The sequence below is a fragment of the Notechis scutatus genome, chromosome 13 (assembly GCF_049901735.1).
Source record: "Notechis scutatus isolate UNSWTSFEM ecotype Mainland chromosome 13, rNotScu1.2, whole genome shotgun sequence".
NCBI lineage: Eukaryota > Metazoa > Chordata > Lepidosauria > Squamata > Elapidae > Notechis > Notechis scutatus.
Genome location: NC_142021.1, coordinates 6,784,428 through 6,793,711, shown reverse-complemented (window position 1 = coordinate 6,793,711; position 9,284 = coordinate 6,784,428).

Genomic DNA, 9,284 nt, shown 5'->3' with positions numbered 1-9,284 from the left:
CCTTATTATAGTACCGTCCCGGACACATGGCTGTCCAATCTTTTCAACCGTCACTGAATGTTGCAAGTAAGCCGATTTATTGCCTGTAAATCAGTGCAGCAGGATCTGTGGGCAGCTGGATCGAACCCCCAAGAGTTCATTCCCCAGACCTTCCAGCCTGACAAAGCTTGCTTTCTACAGCAGTGGCCCTCAATTTTGGGGACGCCAGGGCCCTGGTTTCATGGGAAAAGTTTTTTTTTCCCCCGTGGACTGGAGGATGCACGTTTTTGCGTGCTGCCTGCATCCCACAGATGGGGCTTGTTTGCTGGGAACAATTTTCGGCACGCTGCGGCCCAGTGTGGCTCCACAGACTGGGTGTTTATTGGGGGGTTTAGGGACCCCTGTTCTACAGGATAGCAGCTTTGTTAGGTGCAAAAATCATCCCTCTTGCCCTGCAAAGCAGCTTGCCTTATGGAAGACCTCAGCCAAATAATAGCCCAGGAAGAAACGCCAGGGTCTTAATATTATTACAGCTGTCTTCCTGAGTTTTCTTCCCACATTGGTTTGGAGGGTGATTTGAGGGGGTGGTGGGGGAGAGAGGCTGGAAAAGGGGGGGATTAGAAAAACACACCTCTGCTTTTGCTTGAGGCGGGATGCGGCTGGTTTCGAGAAGCAGTGGGAGAAGGAGAAGCTCGCAAAGTATTTCCCCTTAAGCATTGTGAATATGAGGTGGGGGCTGGGGGGAAGGGAAGGAGAGAGGAGGAGGAAGGGGGGGGAAGGAGGGGAGCCATGGCAAGCCCTCCACTGCAGTTTTGCTCCAGGCTCACCTTGGCTTCTGCAGGCGTAAACCAAGGATGGGCATTGCCTCCGTGCAGAATGCAAAAAGGGATTCCAGAATTATATCCCCTTGGTTGAGGCTGTTCTCGGCCCAAATTCCACCCCCCCACACACACCTGAATCATCTGTGACCTGAATGGGATTTTTTTCCACCTCCGAAAATAAACCTTAGGGGGAGGAACACAATGGGAAGTTTTTCTTCCCTTCTTTTTCTAAACATATTTCCTATGCCAAGATAGAAAACAGCTGTAAAGGAGAGAGAGAGAGACAGACAGAGAGAGAGAGACAGACAGAGACAGTCAGAGACAGGCAGACAGATTGGCAGTCCTCCCTCCCTCCACTTCTTCCCTCCCTCTATTCTCTCTCTTCTTTACAGCTGTTCAAGACAGCGAGAGACAGACAGGAAGTATATAAGGCAGTCTCAAAAATTCAGAGCCCCTCTAAACATTCTGGTGGGTTACTCAGTCAATTGACGATGTCTATTTTATTCTCCAATTTGTTCTCCAATTCTCCAACCTTAACCCCAATCGTAATCCTAAATGGATTTGCCTCCCAATGGGATTTTTCCCATCTGTTTTACCAAGAAACGTAGATAAGGCAGGCTCAAAAAGTCAGCATCCTCCTAAGAGTACTGATGCACAACGAATCCATTGGCAATGAACATTTTGTTCTCTGAATTCATGGAGACCTAACCCTAAGTAGATTTGCCTCCCAATGGAATGGAAGGGAATGGAAGGTTAGGGAATGTTAGGGAATGTTAGGGAATGTTAGGGAAGGGAAGGGAAGGGAAAGGAAGGGAAGGGAAGGGAAGGGAAGAGAAGAGAAGAGAAGAGAAGAGAAGAGAAGAGAAGAGAAGAGAAGAGAAGAAGACGAAATGGAAGAGATGAGGAGGGAAGAGAAGAAGAAAGGGAAGAGAAGGGAAGAGAAGAGAAGAAGATGGAATGGAATGGAATAGATGAGGAGGGAAGAGAAGGAGAAAAGGGAAGGGAAGGGAAGGAAGAGAAGAAAATGGAATAGATGAGGAGGGAAGAGAAGAAGAAGAGGAAGGGAAGGGAAGAAGAAGAAGATGGAATGGAATGGAATAGATGAGGGAAGAGAAGGAGAAAAGGGAAGGGAAGGAAGGGAAGAGAAGAAGATGGAATAGATGAGGAGGGAAGAGAAGAAGAGAAGGGAAGAGAAGAGAAGAGGATGGAATGGAATGGAATAGATGAGGAGGGAAGAGAAGAAGAGAAGGGAAGGGAAGAGAAGAGAAGAGAAGAAGATGGAATGGAATGGAATGGACGAGGAGGGAAGAGAAGAAGAAAAGAGAAGGGAAGGGAAGATAGAATAAAATGGAATGGAATGGAATAGACAAGGAAGGAAGAGAGGAAGGGAAGGGAAGGGAAAAGAAGAGAAAGTGGAATAGAATGACCTAGTTAAAAGACCTCCAAGGTCAATAGTATAGAAAAACAGAGTTGGAGGAGATTTGGGGGAATCTTTCAACTATGTTATCCTATCCTATTCTGTTCTGTTCTATTCTATATTCTACTCTAATTTCTATTTCTATTCTATCCATATAGACCATTATGTTACCTCTTACATTCTGATCAAAGTGTAGATCATCTACAGATAATCCTCAACTCATACCCATTCATTTAGTGACTGTTTGACGTTACAACCACACTGAGTAAAGTGACTTAAGACAGGTTTTTCACACTTATGACCATTGCACATGATCAAAATCTGGGCACTTGGCCACTGGCCTGTACTTACGACGGTTGCACTGTCCCAGGGTTACATGATCCCCTTTTGCAAGCTTCCCAGCTGGCTTCCCACAAAGAAAGTCAATGGGGAGGACCAGATTCATTTAACGTCCACATGATTCGCTTAATGACAAAAAGGTCATGAAACAGGGCAGAAAACTCACTTAACTGCCTTGCTGAAATTCTGGTCTCAGTTGTGGACTTAATCCAAAGCCTACATCATGTATAGTCATGTTGAGCTTGCCCATTAAATGATCAAGGTCTGAGCCAGTTTCTTTCAACCAGTGTCATGTCCCTGTTGGAATCTGATTCCGAGGGGGAGGTTGAACAGCTGACAGGGAGGCTCCGGTGGCTGTGGAGGAAACTGAGGAAGGGCACAGTCCGGCTGGGCATTCAGAGGAAGACCCAGGCCCACCCCCTCTTCATCCTAGAGCACGCAGGAGGAATGGATAAGGGAGCAACGTGGTTTACGGGGGGAGGAAAGGGCCCTGATCCCCTTCATGGGCTGCAGCTGGGAAAACAGGACAAAGAGGGTGTTTGCACACAGAACCTTGCTGGAAGTGAAGCATGCATTATCTTTGTTTGTCAAGTCCTATCTGGGTTCTTGTGTCCTCCCAACTGTGTGTGTTTCGTTATCTTTTGAGTTTTGCACTTCCTTATCCTGCCTTGTCTCGTTAATTGCTGCAGTGTGGTTTGTGTTGGTTTTTTTTAAATAATTTATATGTACTTTTGGTTCGGACTGAATTTCTTCCCTTGAAAGACTGTTCTTGGGAGAGTTTTTTCTCCAGCCGATGATAACTGGACATTGGAGGCCAAGTTGGAGGAATTAAAGGGACTTTCCCTACTTTTCGGACTTTGTTGCTTTTGTGCCACGTCCCTTTGGGTCATCACAACCAGGTTGGAAAAAATAGATAAAAATCCCACAAAATCTTAAATTCTTCAGTCGTCCTCCCAATGAAACTCCCACTGGTAAAACGAAGCAGTTACTAAATAACCCTCAATCAACTGTATCTGGTTACTAAAGCCAGACCAGACAGTATCAAATATAAGCCATGATATTCTCCAAGACTTCGGCCAATGTCTAACGCATTTTTGACAAAGAAAGAACCAAGAGGACTTGTTTTTAATCATTTAGATTTCCCTTCAGGGGAAAAAAAAATAGTACTTTGCAATAACCGTTTTTCTTGCCAAAAATTTGCACAGTTCAAGAGATGCACTCAAGATGCTGTGTTGGCTGCATCTGTGCTCCATTGTTAAAGATTACAATCAGGTGCATTGCACAGCTCTGCTTTTTAAGCGGTTGGGTTTAGCGCAAGAATGGTTTCAGGATTTAGGCACACACATCCTCACATTATGGCCATAAGTCACAATGGTTGCAAATGGCCGTGACGATCAGACCTTCTGGAAACGTAGCTTGTCCTATCGAAAGGAAGAAATGTGTGGCTCTATGAAACAGCTTCCAAGAAGTGTTTCAGATAAACCCTTCAGGAAACTGGCATTTCTTTGAATCTTAATTTGTGTGAGGTCTCAAGCCAAGGACAGAATGATGGCGTTAGAAGGGACCTTGGAGGTCTTCTAGTCCACTGGTCGCCAACCAGTGGGCCGGGGACCACTGGTGGTCCGTGAGAAAATTTTGGTAGTCCAGCAAGGCATCCTGTCCAAGAGGCTGTGCCAGCAAAGACTCATTTCTGGTGGAGTTTGCGGGAGAGAAAGAAAGACTTCTACTGCTTCTGCTGCTTTCCTTGCATGAAGCCAAAAGTCTCTCTCTCTCTCCCCCTGAGAATGGAGCTGGAGACGGTGTCCTGCGATCCCAAATAAAGAATGATCAATCGGTAGGAAAACGGGGTGGGGAATTTTCCTGCAGACTTTTTGGGGAATTTTCCCAGGGTCTCTGCTCTGCGGGATTTAAAATTATGAGTTTGGTGGTCCCTGAGGTCCAAAAGGTTGGCGATCCCTGTTCTAGTCCAACCTCCTACTCAAGCAGGAAACCCTATACCGTTTCAGACAAATGGCTGTCCAGCGTTATCTTCATTTTAGATGTTAAAAGGGTTTTGTGGTTCGCGGTGTTTTCTTTTCTGTGGGAAACGGGTCCAAATGGCTCTTTTGAATGTTTAAGGTTACTGTCCCTTGTCCTAGGAGAAGCTTAGAAGATCCACCATCTGCATCACACTGGCTACTGGTGCAGATAGTTGACCAAGCTTCAGTTGCTCAAGATCAGCGGCAAACGGAAGCTATAGAACATAAGGCTAGAAGTCTCCGTTGTCTTCTAGTCCATTCAAGGCAGGAGATCTTCCTAGGGGTCACCAAACCTTTGGACCTCAGGGACCACCAAACTCATTATTTTAAATCCCGCGGACCAGAGACCCTGGGAAAATCCCCCCCAAAAGTCTGCAGGAAAATTCCACACCTCGTTTTCCTACCAATCGATCATTCTTTATTTGGGATCGCAGGATACCGTCTCCAGCTCAGTTCTCAAGAGGAGAGAGAAAGACTTTTGGCTTCATGCAAGGAAAACAGCAGAAGTCTTTCTTTCTCTCTCCCAAACTCCGCCAGAAATGAGTCTTTGTGAGGCTTGTCACGCTGCAGCAGCCTCTTGGAGCAGGAGGCCTTGTAGGGTCCCAAGACTCATTTCTGGTTGAGTTTGGGGGAGAGAAAGAAAGACCTTTGCTGCTTTCCTTACGTGCAGCCAAAAGCAGAAGAAAGAAATGGAAAGGAGCAGCCCAGTGGCCAGGCAAGGTGTGTGGGGCTAGTGGGGCAAGTTCCTCCCCCTCTGCCCTTTCCTCTCTCCCCTCAATACCTTGTGTTGTTCCAAATGCAAGCCTTGTGTTCCCACAGGCCATGTGGGCAGCACAGTCTTGTGTTCCCGTGCAGCCTGGATTAATTGCTTTGGCGGGTGACATTTCTCTGCGGACCACCAAAATTTTCTCACGGACCACCAGTGGTCCCTGGCCCACTGGTTGGCGACCACTGTTCTAGTCCACTCAAGACAGGAGACCTTACACCATTCTGGTCAAATGGTTGTCCCGTGTCTACTGCCCTTCTGGACTGTCTGTGACCTCCAGAAACATCTGGTAGGCCACGGGAGCTCCATTTCATCCACCACAGCTCGATCCAGCGGGAGCCATCTTGTTTCACTCCGTTCCAAGGATATCTGTCTCAAAACTTCGTTCCAAGTTGCAATCTGAGCCACGTTTCATTCTTCCTCCTTTTCCTTGCCAGAGTTTTCCACTTGAGGACCGCCGATAAGCTTCCATCTGTAGCCCTAATCCCCAAAGAGAGCCGTTCCAAGGAACTTAAGGCAGAGAAACACCGACAGCCAAACGTGATCTCATCCAGAGGATGGCTAAGAAGGCAACATTATTGCGTGCGCAAAAATGGAAGGAGGCTTCGATTCCTACTGTGGAAGACGGGTTGCAGAAAGCGGATGCAGTTGGCTGGAATGGTAAAAACTCTGCTCAAAGAAAAGAACACCAATACATGTGTTTCTGAACTTTGTGCTTGAAGTGGAAAAGAATGAAACTTTGATTTGGGGGGTTGACTGATATTTTTTGTAGAGATGACTGCTTCGTACTATTGTGGTAGAACAAAAAGTTGTGATTTGTGGGTTAACGCAATAGAGAGAGTCGGAAAGCAATGTTTCCCTAACCCTTCCTCACTTTTCTTCCCCCCCCCGCTTCCCCTTCCCCTACGCTGTCCCTTTTATTTGATTTTGTATTTTGCAATACCTTATAACCTAATAAAAATGTGTACGAGAAGGCGGCAACGAGAGAAACAGCTAGGGGAAACTTTTAAACAGGAAAAAAAAATAAAATGCCAGCACGACTGTGTGCGGAAATGTTGGGAAAGATTTATCTAATATTTGGAGGCGAACAGCTGAGTGGGGCGAAAGCAGGCAAGGGAACACCGAAGAGAAGTGGGTGTGCTCGCCAGCCAAACCCCCCATTTAAAGAAACCGAGGTTTAAAAGGCGTCAAGGGAAGAGGCAGGGTTGAATGGGCCCGGTTTTCAAAGCCAGCAAGCACCTGAGCTAGAAGCTTAGAAGCAGCAGCTATGAAAAATGTTCGCTGTTTGAAAAGGGGTGGGTGGGTGGGGGGGGAAATAGCCAAGGTCCCCGTTTTGGTGCCAATTGCCACTTTGCAAAAATGCTTACATGGCGAAAATGAAATGGGAGAGTGGCAAAGAAGAGAATTACTTTTAGTAAGTGAATAAGGAGAGAGAGAGCGAGCGAGCACTAGGGATGGAGGCTGTGAGGCCTTTTCTTAAAGGGAGGGCTTCTGTTGCAGGTTTCGGAAAAACGGCACACCTTAAAATGAAAATAGCCCAGCTCTTATTTATTAGAGTTATTTATTTCATTAACCTGCCTTTATTATTTTTATAAATAATTCAAAGGCGGGCAATATATCTAATGCTCTTTCCTCTTTCCCCTACGACAACCCTGTGAGGTGGGAGAGAGACAGACAGACAGACAGAGGGGAGGGAGGAGGGAGGGAGGGAGGGAGAGAGAGGGAAGGAGGGAGCAGAGAGAGGGAGGAGGAAGAGGGAAGGGAGGGAGGGAGAGGGAGAGAAGGAGGGAGACATAGAGAGGGAAAAGAGAGGGGAAGGGGAGAGAGAGGGAGAGAGAGAGAGGGGGGAAGGTGGGAAGGAGAGAGAGGAGGAGAGGGGAAGAGGGAGAGAGAGATGGGGAAGGAGGGAAGGAAAAGAGAGGGAGGAGGTGAAGGAGGGGAGGAGGGAGGATAGGGGAGAAGGAGAGAGAGAGGTGGGAAGAGAGGGAGAGGGAGAGAGAGAGGGAGGAAGAGAGAGGAGACAGGGAGAGAGAGGAGAGGGAGAGGGAGGAGAGGAGAAAGAGAGGGGAGGAGGGAGAGAGGAGGAGGAAGGGGGGAAGGAGGGGGAGAGGGAGAGACTGGCCCAAAGTCACACAGTTGGCTTTTGTGCCTAAGATGGAACTAGAACTCCCAGTCTCCTGGTGATTAGGTGCTGGAGACTAGAGCATATGATGAACGGTTGCAGGAACTGGGAATACTTAGTCTAACGAAGAGAAGGACTTGCGGGTGGCATGATAGCATCTTCTAATATTTCAGGGGCTGTCACCGAGAAAAGGGGATTGGTCTATGCTGCAAAGCACCTGCGCGCAAGACAAGAAGTAATGGATGATGATTAAAGACAGATCCAACCTAGAACTAAGGAGGAATTTCCTAACAGTGGGAACAATTAACCAGGGGAACGGCTTGTTCCCAGATGTTGTGGCTGCCCCATCACTAAAGACTTTTTAAGAAGAGACCGCACAGCCAGTTGTCCGGAATGGGATAGGGTCTCTTGCTTGAGCAAGGGGTTGGACTAGAAGACCTCCAGGGTCCCTTCCAACTCTTCTTATTCTGTATCTTGTAAATGCCCATCTCAGCAAACGCAGGCACTGCAACTTGGGCCAGATCTAGAAGCTGAATCCAACATTGATTCGTTGATTCATCTCAACCCTTCAAGGAATCCAAGATCTCATTCACGCCTGCTCTAAATCCCTTTCTCTGGTTTTTTTTCTCTAAGCACTGGGGATCCCCATAGGATCTCCAGAAAGAAGCAAGAACAGGGTTAACCTGGAGCATCAGCCGGTATCCAAAGCTGTAGTTTAACCATGGAATAATTCAGTGCAGAGAAGAGCAACTAAGTTGATTAGGAAACTGGAGGTTAAAACATATAAAGAACAGGTGCTGGAATTGGGTATGGCTAGTCTGATGAAAAGGACTAGGGGTGACATGACAGCAGTCTTCCAATATCTGAGGGGCTGCTCCAAAGAAGAGGGAGTCAAGCTATTCTCCAAAGCACCTCTGAAGGCTGGAGAAGAAGCAATGGGTGGAAACTAATCAAGGAGAGAAGCAACTTAGAACTAAGGAGAAATTTTCTGACAGTCAAAACAATTAATCAGTGGAACAACTTGCCTCCAGAAGTTGTAAATGCTCCAACACTGAAAGTTTTAAAGAAGTGATTAGACAACTATTTCTCTGGTGGTGTAGGGTTTCCTGCCTAGGCAGGGGGTTGGACTAGAAGAGCTCCAAGGTCCCTTCCAACGCTTTATTCTATTTCTATTTCATAAAGCTACAGGAAGCAGCTGGTCCTTATAGCGTCTCTAACGCAAAAAAGGCAGCATATTCCAGCTTCTGTGCCCAGGGACAGAATGAAGCCTCCAAACCACTCTGTTCCTTCGCGTCCTTCTGTTTTTTTTTTAACCTGGTTGGGCAAATGCATCTCCAAGGACGCAGCTCAAGTGGATTTTCTAAGCAGGCCTGCTGACTTTGCAAGTTGTCAGGAAAGCCAACCAATATGCAGAGTTCCAAGCATCAGGCATTTTAAAATATACCCACCCTGGAGAATATCTCCGGAAGTGGTGGTGGAGGAAAAAATAAAAATGAAGAGTTGAGGAATTTAAAGGAAGTAGGCTACAGGGCACCACAGGCAAAACTATTTTCCTGCAGCTGGCCTGGAAGCTGAAGGAGAGGGGGGCGGGGAAAAAAGGGAATAAAAGCATGATTCTGAAAGCCAACATTACAGGTAGACCTTGACTTACGACCACAATTGAGCTCCAAATTTCTGTTGCTAAGCAAGACATCCATCAAATCTTCCCCACTGGATCTTTCTTGCCACTGTTGTTAAGTGAATCGCGCTAGTTATTAAGTTAGTGACACACAGTTAGGGGAATTTGATTTCCCGCATTGACTGTGCTTGTCAGAAGATTGCA